We start from the raw sequence: 22,084 nt of genomic DNA on the forward strand, positions 1-22,084 counted from the left end.
CAGTCTCCTGAATAGCTAGGATTACAAGCACGAGCCACCAATGCCCAACTTGTTAGTTATTTTTTTTTTTAAATATCCTCTTATTGCTCTCTTTAATTGACAGTACTGGAGATTGAACTCAGGGACCTTGCTAGGTAGACACTCTGCCACTTGAGCATACCTCTCTAATACCTTTTCATTGGGTTTTTGAAGTAGAGTTTTACTTTATGACTCAACTGGCCTGGGTTATGATCCTTCTATTTGAACTTCCCTGTGTTACTTGGGAATGACACTGATGCAATAACTCCACTCCACTATGTTTGACATGGAGTTTTGAGAACTTTTCTGCCTAAGCTGGCCTTAAACTGTACCAATGATTTCTGTCTCCTAAATAGCTAGGTCTATACGCTTGAGACAAAACCCTTGGCTCTTTTAATGATCTTTAAATATTCATTTTCCTCTTAATCTTTTACTAGTTATTTGAGTGGTAAAATCTGTACCTTTACTATAATCTACTTAACCTTATTCTTGTTTCAGAATATAAAAGGGCTTTAGAAGTTTCTTCCTGTAAATCAGGAACAAGACAAAGATATCTACTTACTTTACATTTATACAGTATAGTAGAGTACGGATCCTAATAATTACACCAAAGAAGTTTTACATTCAATAAACACACTGACAATGTTTAGATGACCTATCTTTAGATGAGAGTATGTTTTTGTGTTCTCCTATTTTTACTGTGCTAAGATTCTATCTCTGCTGGGAAATCTAGTAGTGTTTCTTGAACAACATTTCATTATCTGATGAATATGTTACTATTGCTTTTCTTTTTTGACTGATTTTCCCTTTCCTAAAATGAAGTAGTTTTCTTTGTCTCACCTAAATAAGTTTGTAGTCTGTTTTATTGATATCAGTATAGCTATTCTGGACTGCTTTTGGGGTCCATTTGCTTAGAAAATCAACTTAAGATAGTGTTTGTGCTTCTTAATTAAATGCATTCTTTGTATGCAAAAGGGATCAGGTCTTGCTTTGTCGACTTATCTACTATTCCATTTTTTTTATTTAGTTAGTGAAATGATATAATTGATACTGAAAGATAAGCTTTTGTTGTATAAATGATGTGTACTTCTCTAATGTTCATTTGCTAATCCACTCATTGGGAAGAATTTGTTATTTCCTGAATTTTTCTGATTTATCTTCCTCTTTCATCTATTAAATTACATTAAATATCTTCTTCAGCACTTGTTCAGTCATAAATTCCCTTAGTTTTTATTTATAATGGAAAATGGTTTAATTCTTCTTTAATTATGAATGATAACTCTGCTGACTATATTACTCTTTGAAGAGAATTATTGTGTTTCTAAGTTTGGGATATTTTATCCATATCATCTTTGCTATTACAGTTTCTGTTTATTTTGCTTTATATAGCTTGCCAAATCTTTTTTTTTTTTAACTCGCCAAATCTTTGTAGTAGCTTCCATTATTTCTTGTTCTATTTAATGTATCTTTTCCTGTATACAATGTATAAAGGTGCTTATGATCTTAGTTATTTGGTATTCTAGAGGCTTCTGCACTTGGATGACCCTCCATTTCTCAGGGGTAAGGATGTTTTATACTGTTATTTAACTGAATATGCTTTTCATTCATTTAGTTTCTTCTTCCTCTGCTATGATCATGATTTGTAAGTTTGGTCTTTTGATAGTGCCCCAGGGGTCTTGAATGCTCATATGTATGCTCAGTATTTTTCACTGTTTTTGATTAATTTAATTCTTCTATTTCTCTTTGAGACATGACACACTATTTTGAACTCGTTCCATTCTATTAGTAAGACTTTCAATTGAGAATTATTATTATTATTTTTTCCCCCAGGGCTGAGGACCGAACCCAAGGCCTTGCGCGCGCCAGGCGGGTGCTCTTCTGCTGGGCTAAACCTCCAGTCCCAAGAATTATTTTTGTTTGTTTGTTTTAATTTAATTTTATTGTCAAGGTGATGTAGAGAGGGGTTACTGTTACATATGTAAGGTAATGGGTACATTTCTTGTTGAACTTGTTTCCTTTAGCTTTAGGTTATTGAGCCTTTCTTTTCCAGGATTTTAGTTTGAATTATTTTTCATTATTTTCATGCCTCTAATGAATTTTCTTTCATATCTTGATTGTTTTCTTTATTTCATTCAGGTGTTTATTTGTAGTGTGAATTCATTCAACTACTTATTTGTATTTTTCTTCAGTTCATTGAGATGTTTTGTACATGTCTTCCTTAAATTTGTTGATAATAACAATGGTACTTATCATTATTGTTTGTGTTGTTTTTGTTGCTGTTATTTTGTATGTATGCTGGTCCTAAACCTTGAACTCAAGGCCAGAACACTGTCCCTGAGAATTTTTTGCTAATGGGGTTGGCATTCTAACATTTAATTCACAATTCTACTTTCAGATTTTTTGTTTTCTTTGGTGGTTAATCAGACATGAGTCTCATGCACTTCCTGTCAGTATGGCTTTGAACCGTGATCCTCAGATCTCAGTCTCCAGAATAGCTAATTTTTTTGTGGAAAGTCTTTCTTTTTTTAAAAAAATTAATTTTATTTGAAAATGCTAAAAACAGAGGGGTTACCATTACATAAGTTGGGAAAAACAGTACCTTTTTAAGCATATTTAAAAGCAACCTTTATTTTAATCTAGAATTAGAAGTAAAACCTTCCTGCTTTTAGATTAAATTTAAGAGTACATTTCTTTTGTTTTTATTATAGACTTATTTTTTCTAATAAGTTGTTTATTGTGAAAATACTGTAGAGAGGGTTTACAGTTACATGAGCAAGGTAATAAGTACATTTCTTATCAAGCATTGTTGCCTCCTCCTTCGTTTTTTCCCTACAATTCCTTCCGTCTCACCTCCTCAACTACACTCCCCTCTCCTCCCCCTGCCTAAATTATAAAGTTCATTTTCAACATAGTGCCTTGCACAAAGCATTGTTGCAATGGGTCGACCTGTATCCCTATTTAAACAATTTGTTTTTTCCCTTCCCCTACCCAAATTACACCAACATCAAATAGAGTAAAAACAGGGGCTATACCATGGGGAAGGGGCATACAAAGCAACAAAAAAAATCACATGGTACCTTATAAATACATTACAAACAGTAGCAAAAAAGAAAAAAAAAAAGAATAGAAACCACTTGTGTTCCTATCTTGGGGTTAATTTCGCTTAACTCCATCTTATCTGAACTTTTCTGCTTGTCCTAGACATATACTAGTTATTGCAAACAAGGGAAACCATGGAACCTATGTTTATTTGGGCCTGGCTTCCTTCACTTAATATTATTTTTTCCAAGTCTTTCCATTTCCTAACAAATGGGGCAATATCATTATTTCTGGTGGAGGCATAGAATTCCATTGTGTATATATACCACATTTTCTTGATCCATTCCTCTACTGAGGGGCATCTGGGTTGGTTCCTTATCTTAGCTATAGTAAATAATGCTGCAATAAACATAGTTGTGCTGGTAGATTTTTGTATGGTCCTGTTTGTGATCATTGGGGTAAATGACCAAAAGTGGGATTGTTGCGTCATAGGGGAGCTCCCTGTGGAGTTGGTTGAAGAAACTCCATACTGCTTTCCAAAGTGGTTGATCAAGTTTACACTCCCACCAGCAATGTATTAAGGTTCTCTTCTGGCCACATCCCCTCCAGAATCTGTTGTTACTAGATTATAACCATTCTAACTTGGGTGAGGTGGTATCTCAATGTTGTTTTGATTGGCATTTCTTTTATGGCTGGAGAGGTTGAGCATTTCTTCATGTGTTGATTGGCCGTTCTTAGTTCCTCTTCAAAGAAGTTTCTCTTTGAGTTTTTAGCCCACTTATTTATAGGGCAGTTGTTTCTTTGAGGATTTGTTGTTGGGGGGTTTAATTTTTTGAGTTTCAGGTATATTTTAGATATGAGAGCCTTGTCTGTTGTATGGCTAGTGAAGATCTCTCAATCCAGGGGCTTCCTATTGATCTTGCTAGCTATGTTCTTTGCCATGCAAAAGATAGGCAGCTTCATGTAATCCCATTTGTCCAACCTTTCTGTGATTTGTTGTGTTTCTGGGTCTCTATTAAGAAAATTTTGGCCTGTGCCAAGGAGACCTAGGCTTTCTCCTATTCTGTCCTGTAATGTTTTCAGGGTGTCTGCCTTGACTATAAGGTCTTTGATCCATTTGGAATTGATTCTGGTGCAGGGTGATATATAAGGATCTAGCTTTTGCCAACAACATTTACTGAAGAGACTGTCTTTCTTCCATTCTATTTTTTTGGGGGCTCCCTTATCGACAATTAGGTGGCTATAAGTCTGTGGGTTCATTTCTGGGTTTTCAATTCTATTCCATTTGTCCTGAGGTCTCTTTTTGTGCCAGTTCCAAGCTGTTTTGATTATTATGGCTTTGTAGTTAGAAATTTGGTATTGATATTCCCCCAGCACTGTTTTTTTCTGTTAAGGACTGTTTTTGCTGTTTGTGTTCTTTTATTGTTCCATATGAATTTTTGGATTGCCTCTTCTACTTTCTTGAAGAATGAGGTTGTAGTATTGATAGGTATCACATTGAATTTGTAGATAGCCTTGGGAAGTATTGCCATTTTCACAATATTGTTCCTTCCAATCCAAGAGTATGGAAGGGTTTTCCACTTTCTAAGTTGTGCTTTGATTTCCTTTTTCAGGTTTTTAAAGTTTTCATCAAGGTCCTTCACTCCTTTGGTTAAGTTAATTCCTAGGTATTTTATTTTTTGTGGGGCTATTACGAATAGAGTTGCTTTCCTGGTTTTAGCCACGCTCTTCTCATTGTTGACATACAGAAAATCATTTGATTTTTGAGGGTTAATTTTAAACCTGGTTATTTTGCCAAAGTTTCGAATCAGCTCAAGTACTTTGGGAGTGGGGTCCATAGGATTAATTTTTAAATACATGATCTTGTCATCTGAAAAGAGAGTTTTACTTCATCTTTCCCTATTTGGGTCCCCTTTATGTTTGCATCTTGTCTAACTGATATAGTTAAGCATTCTAATTCTAAATTGAAGAGAAGTGGAGAGAGTGGACATCCTTGTCTCATTCCTGAGTTTAGAGGAAATGGCTTTAGTTTTTCACCACTAAGTATAATGCTGGCTGTAGGTTTGTCAAATACAGCCTTTATTGTATTGAGGAATGTTCCATGGATTCCTAATTTTTCCAGAGCCTTCATCATAAAGGGGTGTTTTTTTTCTTGTCGAATGCTTTTTCTGCATCTATTGAGATAACCATGTGGTTCTTATTCTTGCTGTTGTTGATGTGATGAATTATGTTAATCGATTTGCATGTATTGAACCAGATTTGCATCCCTGAAATTAACTGTTTGCTCATGATGTATGATTTTTTTGATGATTATTAAAGTCCATAGGCCAAAATTTTGTTGAGAAGTTCTGCATCGATGTTCATCAAAGAAATGGGTCTATAGTTCTCTTTCTATGATGAGTGCCTTCCTGGTTTTGGGATGAGGGTTATGATGGCTTCATAGAATGAGTTCGGTAGTGAACTTTCTCTTTCAATTTCATTGAAGAATTGGAAGAGCATTTGTGTGAGTTCTGCTTTGAAAGCCTTGTAGAATTCCACTGTAAATCCGTCTGGTCCTGGGCTTTTCTTAGATAGGAGGTCTCTTAATTCTGTTTCTATTTAAGTGCTTAATATGGGCCTGTTAAGTTGGTTTAACTTACCGTGATTTAGTTTCAGCATGTCAATATTTGATAGGACATTGTCCATTTCTTCCAGATTCTCAAACTTATTAGCATAAAGTTTTAAGAAGTATTCCCTTATAATGTTCTGAATCTTGGTTGTTTCTGTGGTGATGTTTCTTTCTCAACTCTGTTAGTTTATTTGGGTGTGTTCTCTTCTTTTTCTGATAAGATTTGCTAAGGGTCTGTCAATTTTGTTAAATCTTTTGAAGAACCCACTCTTTGTTTTGTTGATTTTTTCTATGGTTTTTTTGGAATCTAATACTTTTAATTCTGTTTTAATTGTAATTATTTCTTTCCATCTACTGGATTGGGGTTTAGCTTGTTGCTCTTTTTCAAGGAGGTTCAGATATCTCATTGAATTGTTGGTTTCAGATGTCTCCAATTTGTTGATGTAGGAACTCAGAGCTATAAACTTGCCTCTGAGTACTGCCTTTGCTGTGTCCCAGAGGAACTGGTAATTTGTGTGTTTATTTTTGTTGAATATCATGAACATTTGAATTTCTTTTCTAATCTCTTCCATGACCCACTGGTGATTCACCAGTGTGTTGTTCAGCTCGATGTGTTACAGGACTTTCTTTGGTGGCTTTTGGTGTTGAGTTCTAATTTTATTCCCTTGTGGTCTGAGAGAATGCAGGGCATTACTTCAATGTTTCTGAATTTGGACAAATTTGTCTTGTGAGCTAAAATGTGGTCTATTTTGGAAAATGTTCTTTGTGCTGCTGAGAAGAACATGTATTCTGATGCTGCCTGGTGAAATATTCAGTAGATATCTGTTAAATCTAGTTGACCTATGCAGTTGTTTAGATCTGGGTTTTCTCTGTTGAGTTTTTGCCGAGTTGATATAACTAGTGGGGATAGTGGCATGTTAAAGTCCCCAACAATTAATGTCTTTGGATCAGTATGAGATTTGAGGGAAAGTAATGTTTCATGGATAAATATGGGTTCGCTATTGTTTGGTGAATAGATATTTAGAATTATAATATCTTCCTGAAGGGAAGATCCCTAAATTAGTATGTAGAGATCTTCTTTATCTCTTCTCACTAATTTAAATTTGAAGTATATTTTATCTGATATTAGGATTGCCACTCCCACCTGTTTATGCTGGCCATTTACTGGGTAGACTTTTTTTCAGCCTTTCACGTTCAAAATATGTTTGTTTTTATGGGCAAAGTGTGATTCTTGAAGGCATCAGATAGAAGGATTTTGCTTTTTAATCCAACAAGACAATATGTAGCTTAATTGGAGGGTTAAGTCCATTAATATTGAGAGTCAGGACTGAGAGGTATTTGGTAGTTACTGCCATGTTATCCACCTTCTTGGGGGCTGTGACAACTAGCTTCTTCCTATGGTTCTTGGATTCTCAGTTTGGGTGTGGTTTCTTGGCCTTTGATGTGGTCTTCTTGTTTTTCTCTGTGTAGAACATCTTTAAGTATATTTTGTTGGGCTGGTTTGGTAGAGATATATTGCTTCAGATTTTCTTTGTTATAGAAGGTTTTTGTTTGACCTTCCATTATAAAGGAGAGTTTAGCTGGGTACAGTATTCTTGGTTGATAGTGGTTTGTCTTTAGGGCTTGGAATACATCATTCCAGGCTCTTCTTGCTTTGATTGTCTCTGTTGAGAAATCTGAGGTTATTCTAATTGTTTTCACTTTATAGGTGATTATTTTTTCTCCTTGACAGCTTTAAGGATCCTTTCCTTGGTCTGAATTGATCCTGTGTGGATTATAATGTGACAGTGGGATGTCCTGTTCTGGTCTGGTCTATTTGGGGTTCTAAAAGCTTCTTGTATCTGAATAGGCCTGTATTTCTGCATGTTTTGGAAGTTCTCTGGTAAGATCCTGTTAAATAAATTTCCTAGACCATTAACTTCTTTCTCTAAGTGCTCCTCTACACCCATTATCCTCAGATTAGGCCTTCTGATGGTGTCTTCCAAGTGTTAAATGGATCTATCATATTTATTGGATTTGTCTTGGATAGTTGTCTGTTCTTTCTCTATAATCTGTAGACTGTCTTCAATCCCAGAGATTCGATCTTCTGCATTGCCTAACCTACTGTCAAGACTTTCTACTTTGTTTTTTTTTTTTTTTCTATTGAGTTTTCTTTTTTTTTTTTAAATTTTATTTTATTTTATTTGAGAACATACTGTACAGAGGGGTTACAATTACATGGGCAGGATAATGCATACATTTCTTACCAAGCATTGCAGCCTCCTCCTTTGTTTACCCTTCACCTCCCTTCCCAGCCTCCCCCCTCCCTCCCACCCAATCATACCCCCCCCACCGACATTGTAAAGCTGGTTTTGACATGACATTTTGTACTTCTCATTGTTGCAACAGGTCCACCTGAATCCTTAAACGACTTGTTTGTCCCCATCTCCTCCACATGTTATACTGACATCAAATATAGTGAAAGCGGGGGTTACACTGTGGGGGAGGGACATACAAAGCAACAAAGAAATAATCTTATAAATGCATTAGAAACACATGCATGAAAGAAACAAAAACATTAAAATACATATTTGAGGTTTCGTTTAGCTAACATGACATTATCTGACTTTTTCCGCTTGACTCATACCTATACTAGATATTGCAAATAAGGGAAACCATGGGACCTATGTTTCTTTGGGCCTGGCTTACTTCACTTAATATAATTTTTTCCAAGCCTTTCCATTTCCTAACAAATGGGGAAATGTCATTCTTTCTGATGGAGGCATAGAATTCCATTGTGTATATATACCACATCTTCTTGATCCATTCATCTACTGAGGGGCATCTGGGTTGGTTCCATGTCTTAGCTATGGTAAATAATGCTGCAATAAACATAGTTGTGCTTGTAGCTTTAGTGTGGCCTTGTTTGTGATCATTTGGGTAAATGCCCAAAAGTGGGATTGCTGGGTCATTGGGGAGCTCTATGTGGAGTCTTTTGAGGAACCTCCATACTGCTTTCCAAAGTGGTTGAACAAGTTTACATTCCCTCCAACAATGAAGTAAGGTTCCTTTCTGTCCACATCCCCTCCAGCATCTGTTGTTGTTAGAGTTCTTGATTTTTGCTGTTCTAACTGGAGTGAGGTGATATCTCAATGTTGTTTTGATTTGCATTTCTTTTATGGCTAGGGATGTTGAACATTTCTTCATGTGTCTATTGGCCATCCTTCTTTCTTCTTCAGAGAAGCTTCTCTTTAAGTCTTTCGCCCACTTACTTATTGGGCAGTTGTTTCTTTGAGGATTTGTTGTTGGGTGGTTTAATTTTTTGAGTTCCAAATATATTTTAGATATGAGACCCTTGTCCGTTGTATGGCTAGTAAAGATCTTCTCCCAGTCCGTGGGCTTTCTATTGATCTTGCTAGCTATGTCATTTGCCCTGCAGAAGCTCTGCAACCTTATACAATCCCATTTGTCCAGCCTTTCTTTGATTTGTTGTGTTTCCGGGTCTCTATTCAGAAAATTTCGGCCTGAGCCAAGGAGACCCAGGGTTTCTCCTATTCCATCCTGTAATGTTTTCAGAGTGTCTGCTTTGAGTTCAAGGTCTTTGATCCATTTGGAGTTGATTCTGGTGCAGGGTGATATATAAGGATCTAGCTTTAGTTTTCTACATGTAGTTAACCAGTTTTGCCAGCACCATTTACTGAAGAGGCTGTCTGTCTTCCATTCTATTGTTTTAGCTCCCTTATCAAAGATTAGATGGCTATAGGTCTGTAGGTTCATTTCTGGGTTTTCAATTCTATTCCATTGGTCCTGAGGTCTGTTCTTATGCCAATACCAAGCTGTTTTGATTACTATGGCTTTATAGTAGAGTTTGAAATTTGGTATTGATATTCCTCCAGCAGTGTTCTTTCCGTTGAGGAGCGTTTTTGCTATTCGGGGTCTTTTATTGTTCCATATGAATTTTTGGATTGCCTCTTCTATTTCCTTGAAGAATGAGGGTGGAATTTTGATAGGTATTGCGTTGAATTTGTAGATAGCCTTGGGAAGTATTGCCATTTTCACGATGTTAATCTTTCCAATCCAGGAGCATGGGAGGTTTTGCCATTTTTTAAGTTCTGTGTTGATTTCCTTTTTCAAGATTTTAAAGTTTTCATCATAGAGGTCCTTCACTTCTTTAGTTAAGTTAATTCCGAGGTATTTTATTTTTTGTGGGGCTATTACAAATGGAGTTGCTTTCCTAATTTCAGCCACACTTTTCTCATTGTTGGCATACAGAAAAGCCATTGATTTTGGGGGGTTAATTTTATAACCTGCTACTTTGCCAAAGTTTTGAATCAGCTTGAGTAATTTGGGAGTGGAGTCTATGGGATTCTTTAAATACAAGATCATGTCATCTGCAAAGAGGGAGAGTTTTATTTCTTCTTTCCCTATTTGGATCCCCTTTATGTCTGCATCTTGTCTTATTGCTGTAGCTAGGCATTCTAATACTATATTGAAGAGGAGTGGAGAGAGTGGGCATCCTTGTCTTGTTCCTGAGTTAAGAGGAAATGGCTTTAGTTTTTCACCATTGAGTATAATGCTGGCTGTAGGTTTGTCATATACAGACTTTATTGTATTGAGGAATGTTCCATGGATTCCTAATTTTTCCAAAACCTTCATCATAAAGGGGTGTTGGATCTTGTCGAATGCTTTTTCTGCGTCTATTGAGATAACCATGTGGTTCTTATTCTTGCTCCTGTTGATGTGATGAATAATATTAATTGATTTGCGTATATTGAACCAGCTTTGCATCCCTGAAATGAATCCTGTTTGATCGTGGTGTATGATTTTTTGGATGAATTGTTGAAGTCGGTTGGCCAAAATTTTGTTGAGAAGTTTTGCATCAATGTTCATCAAAGAAATGGGTCTATAGTTCTCTTTCTTTGATGAGTCCCTGCCTGGTTTTGGGATGAGGGTTATGATGGCTTCATAGAATGTGTTTGGTAGTGAGCTTTCTCTTTCAATTTCATTGAAGAGTTGGAGGAGAATTGGTGTGAGCTCTGCTTTGAAGGCCTTGTAAAATTCCGCTGTGAAACCATCTGGTCCTGGACTTTTCTTAGCTGGGAGGTCTCTTATTGCTGTTTCTATTTCAATGCTTGATATGGGCCTGTTAAGATAGTTTGCCTCATCTTGGTTTAGTTTTGGCATGTCAATATTTGCTAGGAAGAGGTCCATTTCTGTCAAGTTCTCGAACTTATTAGCATAAAGTTTTGAGAAGTATTCCCTTATAATGTTCTGAATCTTGGTTGTTTCCGTGGTGATGTTTCCATTCTCATCTCTGAGTTTATCAATTTGGGTGTGTTCTCTTCTTTTTCTGATAAGATTTGCTAAGGGTCTGTCAATTTTGTTAAGTTTTTCGAAGAACCAACTCTTTGTTTTGTTGATTCTTTCTATAGTTTTTATGGATTCTAATTCATTTAATTCTGATTTAATTTTGATTATTTCTTTCCGTCTACTGGATTGGGGTTTATGTTGCTGCTCTTTTTCAAGGAGGTTTAGATGTGTCATTAAATTGTTAGTTTCAGATCTCTCCAATTTGTTCACGTAGGAGCTCAGAGCTATAAACTTGCCTCTGAGTACTGCCTTTGCTGTGTCCCAGAGGAGCTGGTATTTTGTGTGTTCATTTTTGTTGAATAGCATGAACATTTGAATTTCCTTTCTAATCTCTTCCATGACCCACTCATGATTCAGCAGTGTGTTGTTCAGCCTCCATGTGATACCGGACTTTCTTTGGTGGCTTTTGGTGTTGAGTTCTAACTTTATTCCCTTGTGGTCAGAGAGAATGCAAGGTATAACTTCAATGTTTCTGAATTTAGACAAGTTTGCTTTGTGGCCTAAAATGTGGTCTATTTTAGAAAATGTTCCATGTGCTGCTGAGAAAACGTGTATTCTGATGCTGCTGGGTGAAATGTTCGGTAAATGTCTGTTAAGTCTAGTTGATCTATGCACCTGTTTAGATCTGCGGTTTCTCTGTTGAGTTTTTGCCGAGTTGATCTATCTAGTGGGGAGAGTGGTGTGTTAAAATCCCCACAATTAATGTCTTTGGATCTATATGGGATTTGAGGGAAAGTAGTGTTTCTTTGATAAATTTGGGTGCTCCATTGTTTGGCGAATAGATATTTAGAATTGTAATATCCTCCTGAAGGAGAGATCCTTTAATTAGTATGTAGCGACCTTCTTTATCTCTTTTCACGAATTTTAATTTGAAGTCTATTTTATCTGATATTAGGATTGCAACTCCCGCCTGTTTATGGGGGCCGTTTGCTTGGTAGATTTTGTTCCAGCCTTTAACATTGAAAATGTGTTTGTTTTTACGGGCAAGATGTGACTCCTGCAGGCAGCAGATAGAAGGGTCTTGTTTTTTAATCCAACTAGACAGTCTATGTCGCTTAATTGGAGAGTTCAGTCCATTAACATTAAGAGATAGGACTGAGAGGTATTTTGGAGTTCCTGCCATGTTATCTACCTTCTTGGGGGCTGCGAAAACTGGGTTCTTCCTATGGTTCTTGGATTCTCAGTTTGGGTGCAGTTTCTTGGCCTTTATTGCGGTCTTGTTGGTTTTCTATGTGTAGGACATCTTTAAGAATCTTTTGTAGGGCTGGTTTGGTGGAGATGTATTGTTTCAATTTTTCTTTGCTATGGAAGGTTTTTATTTGGCCTTCAGTTATGAAGGAGAGTTTAGCTGGGTACAGTATTCTTGGTTGATAGTTGTTTGTTTTTAGGGCATGGCATACATCATTCCAGGCTCTTCTTGCTTTGATTGTCTCTGCTGAGAAATCTGAGGTGATTCTAATTGGTTTCCCTTTATAAGTGTTTACCCTTTTCTCTCTGACAGCTTTAAGGATCTTTTCCTTGTTCTGAGTTGATCCTGTGTGGATTATAATGTGACGGTGGGATGTCCTATTCTGGTCTGGTCTATTTGGGGTTCTAAAGGCTTCTTGTATCTGGACAGGCCTATCTTTTTGCATGTTTGGGAAGTTCTCTGCTAGGATCCTGTTAAACAGATTTCCTAGACCATTAACTTCTGTTTCTAGGTGCTCCTCTACACCCATTATCCTTAGATTAGGCCTTCTGATGGTGTCTTCCAGGTGTTGGATAGATCTATCATATTTCTTGGACTTGTCTTGGATGGTTGTATGTTCTTTCTCTATAATATCTAGGCTGTCTTCAATCCCTGAGATTCGATCTTCTGCATGGTCTAACCTGCTGTCAAGACTCTCTACTTTGTTTTTTATCTCTTTTCCTTCTAGTTGGTCAGCTTTGATGGCTTCAAGTTCTTTGTTGAAGCTCTGTTTTAGGTCTTGTATGAATTTCTTTACTTCCTTAATTTGGTGTTCAGTGTTTGTCCTCAAATCACTTAGTTGATTGGTTATGGTTTCTTTGGGCTCCCATTCCTTCTGTTGGGTTCCATTCAGCATTCCCTTTGTGGTCTCCCTGACTTCCTTCAGCTCTTTGTTAATGGATTCCATGAATGCCTTTAGTGATTTTTGTGTGTTCTCTACCTGGTCTCTCAGTTCCTGTATTACTCTGTGATTAGCTTCCTCCTGTTCGTGGGATTCCTGCAGATCTCTTTGAGTGTTCTCAGCCTGCTCACGCCATTCCTCTCTTTCTCTTTGAGTATTCTCAAGTTGTTCACGCAAATCCTGTATCAGTTTTTGAGTAGCTTCCTCACGCTTATGATATTCCTGTATAAACTTCTGGGATGCCTCCTCTCTCTCCCTATCACGCTCATACAGAGTCCTTTGTAAGTTGTCAAACTTTTCATTTATCATGTTTGCCAGCAGTGTTTGTAGAGCTGTTTGGGAACTCTCCTCTGGATTATTCATTATCTGTTCTAACCCCTGATTATCAGGATTGGGAATTGAGATACCCGAATTTGCCATTTTTCTTGTGTTTTTCCGGCTTACTCTGCCCATTTGAGATGAAGATAGCACCAGTTTTGTGCTAGAACACTATCTTAAGGCAACCATCAACCAAAGTTTGCATTTGTACAGTCAATAGTCTACAGATACAATCTAGTTCAACAGATACATCTATTCGACATCAAACAACTTTATGTTAAAGGACTTCGAACCGCAGAGAAGAATTTGGAAAACCAGAAATTATTATGGTTAGGGAGAGATGTGGGTAAAAAATAGGAATAGATTGGTGTGGGGAGGCACAGGGAGAGTTAACTATGTCCTAATCACAATGCAGGAAATAGGTTGGGTAGGATGTAAGTAGAGAGAGAGAGAAAAAGAAGAAAGGGAAAGGGGAATGAAAAGAGACCAGAAAATAAAATAGAAACGTAAAAATTAATGTTATTTTAGAGATTAAAAGACCATCTATTTATAGAGGAATATGAATATGTTGAGAGAAAGGGAGGGACATAGAGGAGATGAGAAAAACTTTAAAAAAATGCTTAAAATATTATATAGGTATAAAGAGGTAGTACTGCTATTAATGAATTTAAGTCTCAGAGGTTTTGAATTGAGTAATAAGTTTGTGGATTAAGTGTGTACACAATGGGGGATAGGGTCTACTGGTTAACTACGGGTTTATCTGAGGATGTGCAGGACAAGAGTTAAGTCACATAAAGATGAACAAAGAGGAAAAGATGGAAAGGATAGGAAAGTGAGAAGAAAAGATCAGAAGTTCAGTAGAGCTAGAAAAAAAAACAAAAAGATAATTAAGAATGAAAGAAAAAGAGAAAGAAGACAAGAAAAGAAAAGAAAACACACATTCACGTATTCCTAAAATAAAAATTATAAGAGGAGAAAAAAAAAAAAGTTAATGGAAAACAATTATTTTTTCAGAAGAGGCAAAAATTAAAGATTAATAAAAGTTTTAGAAAAGCAAAAAAAAATTTTATATATATATAAGGTAACAAAAAAATGAAAAAAAACAAAACAAGAAAAAGAAAAAAAAGAAAAGAAGAAGAAAAAAAAAGTTCTTTGATTTTTTTTTTTTTTTTTTTTTTGGGAGGGGTGGGAAGAGTCCTGTATCTCCCTTTTGTCTGTAATCAGAGTCTGGTTGGAGTCTCTGGTCAGCTTGAGGTCTTGTGGCTTGATTGGTTTCTTAAGTCAGTTTGTTGGAACAGGCAGAAAAATGCTCTGTTTTACCCAAGATTTTGAGATCCCCCTCCCAGGTTAGTTTACTGGGAGGGTGATCTGGTTTGAGAATCACAAAAGAGGGGGATGCAGTGATGAGGCTAGGTTCTGGGTAGAGTTGAGGCCTTTCAACGAACAGTAGCTTTTCCCTGGGGCTATTTTGTGAAAAAAAACTCACAGCACCCAGCCTGGAGCCATTCTCAGGGTTTCTGTTTTTCAATTGATTGTGGTGGCTGCTAGAGGGCGGGGCAGCCTCTGGCTCTGGTTACCCAGTGAGGAGAGCCACTCCAATGGCTGGCGCCTGAGCTGGGTGACTTTTCCCTGGATGGAACTGAGTCTGTGAGGTCACTTCGCCGTTAAGTTCTTGTGACCTGCTAAATGACTCGTTTTATTCCAAGGGCTGAGCTGGAGCTAGCCGCTCCTCCGAGCTTTGTCGGTATCCAAGATGGAGATCACCGGTGCTGGGGGGGGAGGGGTGGCCTTCCCTCCTCTGCTCCCAGAGAAGGAGTGAGGAAGTGGGGCTTCTACTCACGCGGAGTCTTGGATCCGGGGTCGTCTCTGGTCTGCAAAGTGCAGGATGAAGTTGTCCGCTCCTTGTCGGTTCTTGCTGGTGTTGAGTAGAATCCGCTCGTCCGCTGCGTCTGGCTCCTTCGTCCCGGACTGCGTCTCAGGTATGCCTCCGCGGCGGTGGTTGCCGCTGCGACCCTGCCGCCGCAGCGGCAGCTGCTCAGATGTGTCTGCTTGGCTTCCCCTCTCTTGACTAACTCTCTGTCCTGTGATGGCACACTTGGTGTGATTCTCTTCTACTTTGTTTTTTATTTCTTTTCCTTCTAATTAGTAAGATTTGATGACTTCAAATTCTTTGTTGGAGCTTTGTTTTAGATCTTGTATGAACTTCTTTACTTCCTTAATTAGGTGTTCAGTGTTTATTCTCAATCACCTAGTTGATTCATTATGGTTTCCTTGGACTCCCCTTCCTTCTGACGGGCTGCATTCAGCATTCCCTTTGTGGTCTCCCTAGATTCCTTCAGCTGTCTGTTTATGGATTCCATGAATGCCTCTATTGATCTTTGTCTATTCTCATCCAGTTCATGCAATTCCTGTATTACTCTTTGATTAGCTTCTCCACGCTCATGCAATTCCTGTAGTTTTCTTTGACTCTTCTCAGCCAGCTCGCTCACGCAATTCCTGTATTAATCTTTGATTAGCTTCCTCATGCTCACATAATTCCTGTATTAATTTTCAGTTAGCCTTATCATGCTCATGAAGTTCCTGTATTAATCTTTGGTTTGCCTCCACTCACTCTCTATCAGGTTCACAACACTGAGTCCTTTACAGGTTTTCAGTGTCTTCATTCACCATGTTTACCAGTAGTGTTTGTAGAGCTTTTTGGGAACTCTCCTCTGGATTATTCATTAGCTGTTTTATAACCTGATTATCAGGAGTGGGAGTTGAGATACCCAGACTTGCTATGTTTCTTGTGTTTCTCCAGCTTGTTCTGCCTTTTTGGCATGAAAGTAATACCAGTTTTGTGCTAGAACACCATTTTAAAGCAAGCATCAACCAGAGTCCTGTAGTTGCACAGTTTAAATGGCTGCAGATATAATCTAGTTCAACAGATACAATCTACTCTACATCAAACAACCATGGACTAATGGACTAAGAACATCAAAGAGGGATTCAGCAAACCAGAACTTTAGATTTAGAGAGAATTGTAGGGAAAAATAGGATTAGAGGGATGTGAAGAAGTAAAAGGAAAGAGTGAATTTAACCAAGTCCTAATCTCAGAGAAGGAAATGGATAGGACAGAATGATAGGAGAGAGATAAACAATTTAAAAAAAAAAAACAAGAGAAAATGAAAAAACAAAAATTTAAATTTAAAAAATGAAATACTTAAAAATTATGTAAGTTTAAAGAAATGATATTGAATTGAGAGAAGAAAATGATAGGACAAGAGGAGGGAAGAGATTAAATGGAAAAATGAAAAAAAAATTTAAAAATCTTAAAATTGGAATACTTGAAAATTATATAGGTATAAAGAAATAATACTACTATTAAAAGAAGTTAATCCTAAGAGGTTCTGTATTGAGTAACAAATTTCTGGAGTAAGTATGTACACAATGAGGGATACTGTCTAATAATCGATGATGGGTATGTATCTAGAGATGAGCAGAAAAGCAATTAAGTCACCACAAAAGAAAGAGAGAGAAAAAAAGACTAAAATGTGAAGAGATAAAACACACACATATACCAACATATGCACATATACACATCTAAAATAAGAAGTATGAAAGAAACAAATTTAATAGAAAACATTTTTTAATTAAAATAATCAGTAGAAAAAAGAGTTTTTTATTTTTTTTTTGGAGGGGTAGGAGGGAGATATTGTATCTCCCCTGTGTTTGTAACCAATTTCTTGGTGGAGTCTCTGGGCAACTTGTGGTGTTTGGTTTTTCTTTGGCTTGATTGGTTTCTTAAGTCAGTTTATTTGAGCAGGCAGAAAAATGCTCTGTCTTACCCAGGACTTTGTGATCCTCCTCCTAGGTTAGTTCAGTGAGAGGGAGATCTGTTTTTAGATTCACAAAGGGGGAGATGGCTATTTCCTCTAGCTTGGAGTTTCTGTGATTAGGCTAGGTTCTGGGTAGGGTTGGGGCCTATTAGCAATCAATAGCTTTTCCCTGAGAGGCTAGCTCCTGAGACACTCACAGAGTCCGGCCTGGAGCCATTCTTAGGATTTATGTTTACTGAGTTTCAATTGTTTGTCTAGGCTGCAGTAGGGAGGGGCAGCCTTTGGCTCTGTTTACCCAGTGAAGAAAGTCACTCCTCCAGGGGTGGAGCTTCCTCTGCCTGGGCGGAATGACTTCCCTCTGTGTTGAGCTGGCAGATCAGGTCAGGTTCCTGTGACGTGCTGTATGGCTCCTATTGTTTTCCTCCAAGGCCTGAGTTGGAGCTATCTGCTCAGCCAGGCCTTTGTCAGTATCAAAGATGGAGATATTTTCTGGTGGTGGGCGAGGGGTTGCCTTTCCACCGCTGCTTCTTGAGAAGGTGTGAGGATGTCAGGGTTCTACTCACCCCAAACTCTTGGTTCCTGGGCTGTCCCTGCTTTTCAATCAGCAGGATGAAGATTTCTGCTCCTTGTCAGTTCTTGCTGAGTATAATATACTCGCACACCTAGTCTGGTGCCTTTGTCCCAGACTCTGTTGATATGGCGGCCACTACCTGCAAGTGCTCAGATCTGTCTTCTTGACCAAACTGCCTGGATTTTCTCACTCTTGCCAAACTCTCTGCACTATGATGGCACAGTTGGTGGGATTCTCTAGCCTAGGACTTTTCACTGGAACACTAAAACTGCTTTCTGTGTGAGAGCTTGTTTAGCCTCCAGCTTCTCCTCTGCCATATTCCTCAGGACCTTTATGAGTACATTCCTTTTTGCACAATCTCACCCCTTCCCGTGTTTTCTCCCTGATCCCAACCACAAGTTTTACAGTTCATTCTCAACATAGTCTCCACTGAATACCATGCTGCATTTGTTTAGTTTTTGTAATGAATACTGTATTACCCTGAGTTTACCTGAGGTAGCTAACATTACTGATTGGAGCAACCAGCACCTGATTATTATTATTTTTGTTGTTGTTGTTTATTGTAAAGATGCTGAACAGAGGGGTTACAGTTACATGAGTAAGGCAATGAATACATTACATATCGATTATTATTACCCCTTTCATTGTTGTTGTCCCACTATCCCTTCCCTCTCCCACCTCTTATGCTCCTCCTTATCCTTCCTCATCCCCCCTGCCCCTCCCAAAGTTTTAAAGTTCAATTCCAATGAACTGTCCTGTAGTATCATTGTTGCAATAAGTCACCCTGTGTCTTTATTTCAGCATTTTCATATTCTCCTTCCTCTCCCCAGATTAGACAACTGTATATAAAAGATACAGAGTACCAAAATCAAGTACAGTGACAACAGGGGGAAGAACATACAAAGGAAACAAAAAAAATCATATGGTATATTTAAAACAATAACAAAATAGGCATACCTCTTGTGTTCATATCTTTGGGTTAATTTCACTTAGCATCATCATATATGGTCATTTGTACATAGTTTTTAAGCTTTTCAGCTCATCTGGTAAGATTATCCTGTATGTATGCTAATTATTGCAAATAAGGGAAACCATGGGACCTAAATTTCTTTGAGATTGGGTTCCTTCACTTAATATGATTTTTTCCAAGCTTTTACATTTCCTAATAAATGGGGCAGTGTTCTTTCTGATGGAAGCATAGAATTCATATATATATATATACATATATATATATATATGCACATATATATACACACACACACACACATATATATACATATATATAAGTACATATATATATATATATATGTAGGTACATATATATGTACATAGATAGTTACCACATTTTATTGATCCATCCATCTACTGAGGGGCATCTGGGTTGGATGGTTCTGTATCTTACATATGGTAAATAATGCTGCAATAAACATAGTTGTGCTGGTAGCTTTAGTATGCCCTTGTTTGTTTTCATTTGGGTAAATGCCCAAAAGTGGGATTGCTGGGTCATAGGGGAGCTCTATGTGGAATCTTTTGAGGACTCTCCATACTGCTTTCCAGAGTGGTTGAACAAGTTTACACCTCCAACTACAATGCAGTAAGGTTCCCTCCTGGCCACATCCCCTCCAGCATTTGTTGTTATTGGATTTCTTGATTGTAGCCATTCTACTGGGGTGAGGTGGAATCTCAATGTTGTTTTGATTTGCATTTCTTTTATGGCCAGAGAAGTTGAACATTTCTTCATGTGTCTATTGGCCATTCTTATTTCCTCATCAGAGAAATTTCTCCTTAAGTCTTCCCTATTGGCCATTCTTATTTCCTCATCAGAGAAATTTCTCCTTAAGTCTTTAGCCCACCTATTAAACAGTTATTTCTTTGAAGATTTGTTGTTGGGGAATTTAATTTTTTTAGTTCTAAGTATATTTTAAATATGAGACCTTTGTCCGTTGTATGGCTAGTGAAGATTTTCTCCCAGTATGTGGGCTTTCTATTGATCTTACTAGCTTTCCTTTGCCATGCAGAAGCTCTACAGTTTCATGCAATCCCATTTGTTCAATCTTTCTTTGCTTTGTTGTTTCTGAGTCTTTATTAAGAAAATCCCAACCTGTGGCAAAAGCCCTAAAGTTTGTCTTATTCCTTCCTTTAATGTTTTCAGTGTCTGCTTTTACTGTAAGGTCTTTGATTCATTTAGAGTTGATTCTGTTTCAGGTTCATATATAAGGTTCTAGCTTTAGTCTTCTACAGGTGTTAAACCAATTTTGCCAGCACCATTTACTGAAGAGGCTGTCTTTCTTCCATTCTATTTTTTTCTCCCTTATTGAAGATTATGTTGGTATAGACCTGTGAGTTCATTTCTGGGACTTCAGTTCTTTTCTATTGGCTCTCATGTCAGTTCTTGTGCCAGTATCAAGCTATTTTGATTACTACGGCCTTGTAGTCTGGAATTGTTATTCTTCTAGCACTGTTCTTTCTGCTAAGCATTATTTTTGCTATTCGGGGTCTTTTGTTGTTCCATATGAATTTTTGGATTACTTCTTCTATTTCATTGAAGAATGAGTTTGGGATATTGATTGATATTGCATTGAATTTATAAATAGCCTTTGGCAGTATTGCCATTTTCACGATGTTAATCCTTCCTATCCAGGAATATGAGAGGTTTTCCACTTTCTTAGACCTGGTTTAATTTCCTTTTTCAGGTTTTTCAACTTTTCATCCTAGAGTTCCTTCACTTCTTTAGTTAAGTTAATTCCTAGGTATTTTATTTTTTTGGGGGGGCTATTACAAAAGGAGTTGCTTTTCTGATTTAATCTGTGCTCTTCTCATACAGGAAAGCCATTGATTTTTGAGGGTTAATTTTATACCCGTCTACTTTGCCAAAGCTTCGAATTGGCTCGAGTATCTTGGGAGTGGAATCCATGGGGCAGCACATGATTATTATTCTTTTGAGTGCATTGTTTGCAATTACATCCACTTCAGTTTGTTGAAGTCTTCCTTTGCATAATTTTTTAGTTTCTGAAAAGAAATAGTATATTCTTTATCATATTACTTGTGCTTAAATACTAAGATTAATGCCTTTGAGGTAAAAATCATTGGTTTGATGTTTTAATTGCCTGTAGTCAGTGTTCAAGCAGAGCATTGTTAATACCAATATTGTGGTGCTGCTCATCACCAATGAACTTCTGGGTATAGCTCAGCAGAAACGTAAGTTTCTGGTACTCAGAATTGCTCAAATTATGGTAAATTGGTCTTCTGCCTTTACAAAGCTTTAACTAGAGAAATTCCTTTGCGTACTGGGAGTTGTTGGCTTCAGGGGAGCCTTAGTGTCTGTGGGATGGGAATGTTTCTTTTGCTTTACAGGCCTCCTGGTTTGTGTCTTCAGGGATGATAAGCATCCATGCCTTGGGGTGACCCTTGAATGCCTCAGAGAGTGGAAGCTGCAAACCCAGTACCGAGTTCTCCATTGGTTGAAGAGGAACTAAGAGATCTATTTACTCTCCCTGCTGGTTCAATGCTTAGAAACCTCTACAAGTGTTTCAACTCTCCTTATAGAGAAGGAGGCTGTGGAATTTTCATTATCCAGTAGGTCTGAACTTAGAGCATCAGTTCTGATTGTTAGAAAACACACTGCAGTGCATTTCATAGGGTCAGATCACATTGCTTTCAGGCACTGTCCAAAATTGTCTGTAAAGTGGGAGAAAAAACTATGAATATCATATAATTTAGAAAGTCTGGGCCACTGCTTTCACCTATTCAAAAATCAAAATGTGCATCTCTCTATATAAATATATATATATATATCCACACACACACACATACATATACTTACACACAAACATTGCAAAAGAAGAAAAAATAGAAAAGTGAGCTTAATTGCTGTGATTTAAATGCACAGTATAGAATATTATTGGTGTTGTTATTATTATTTTATTAAAGAAGATGGTAAAGTTCTGCATTTTAAGCAATTACCATGATAGCTCAGCATTCATCTCAATAATTAAATTTTATAGAAAAGCAGCATAGAAAACTGATTGAGAAAATTTCTGTTAGGATGTATATTCTATTAGATAGAAATTATGAAATAAAAATTTTATTAGAAAATACTTTGCATATGTTAAAATTATAAATAGTCTGCAATGACAGTAAGCCTTTGAATATTTCATTTGTTAGCCAAGTACCACATAATGGCCAACTGGGTGTAATTTTATTTTGTTGTTTAAAATGATAATGTCATTTCTTT

This window comes from Dipodomys spectabilis, unplaced genomic scaffold, assembly GCF_019054845.1.
Source record: "Dipodomys spectabilis isolate Male_0828 unplaced genomic scaffold, ASM1905484v1 ptg000256l, whole genome shotgun sequence".
Classification (NCBI taxonomy): Eukaryota; Metazoa; Chordata; class Mammalia; order Rodentia; family Heteromyidae; genus Dipodomys; species Dipodomys spectabilis.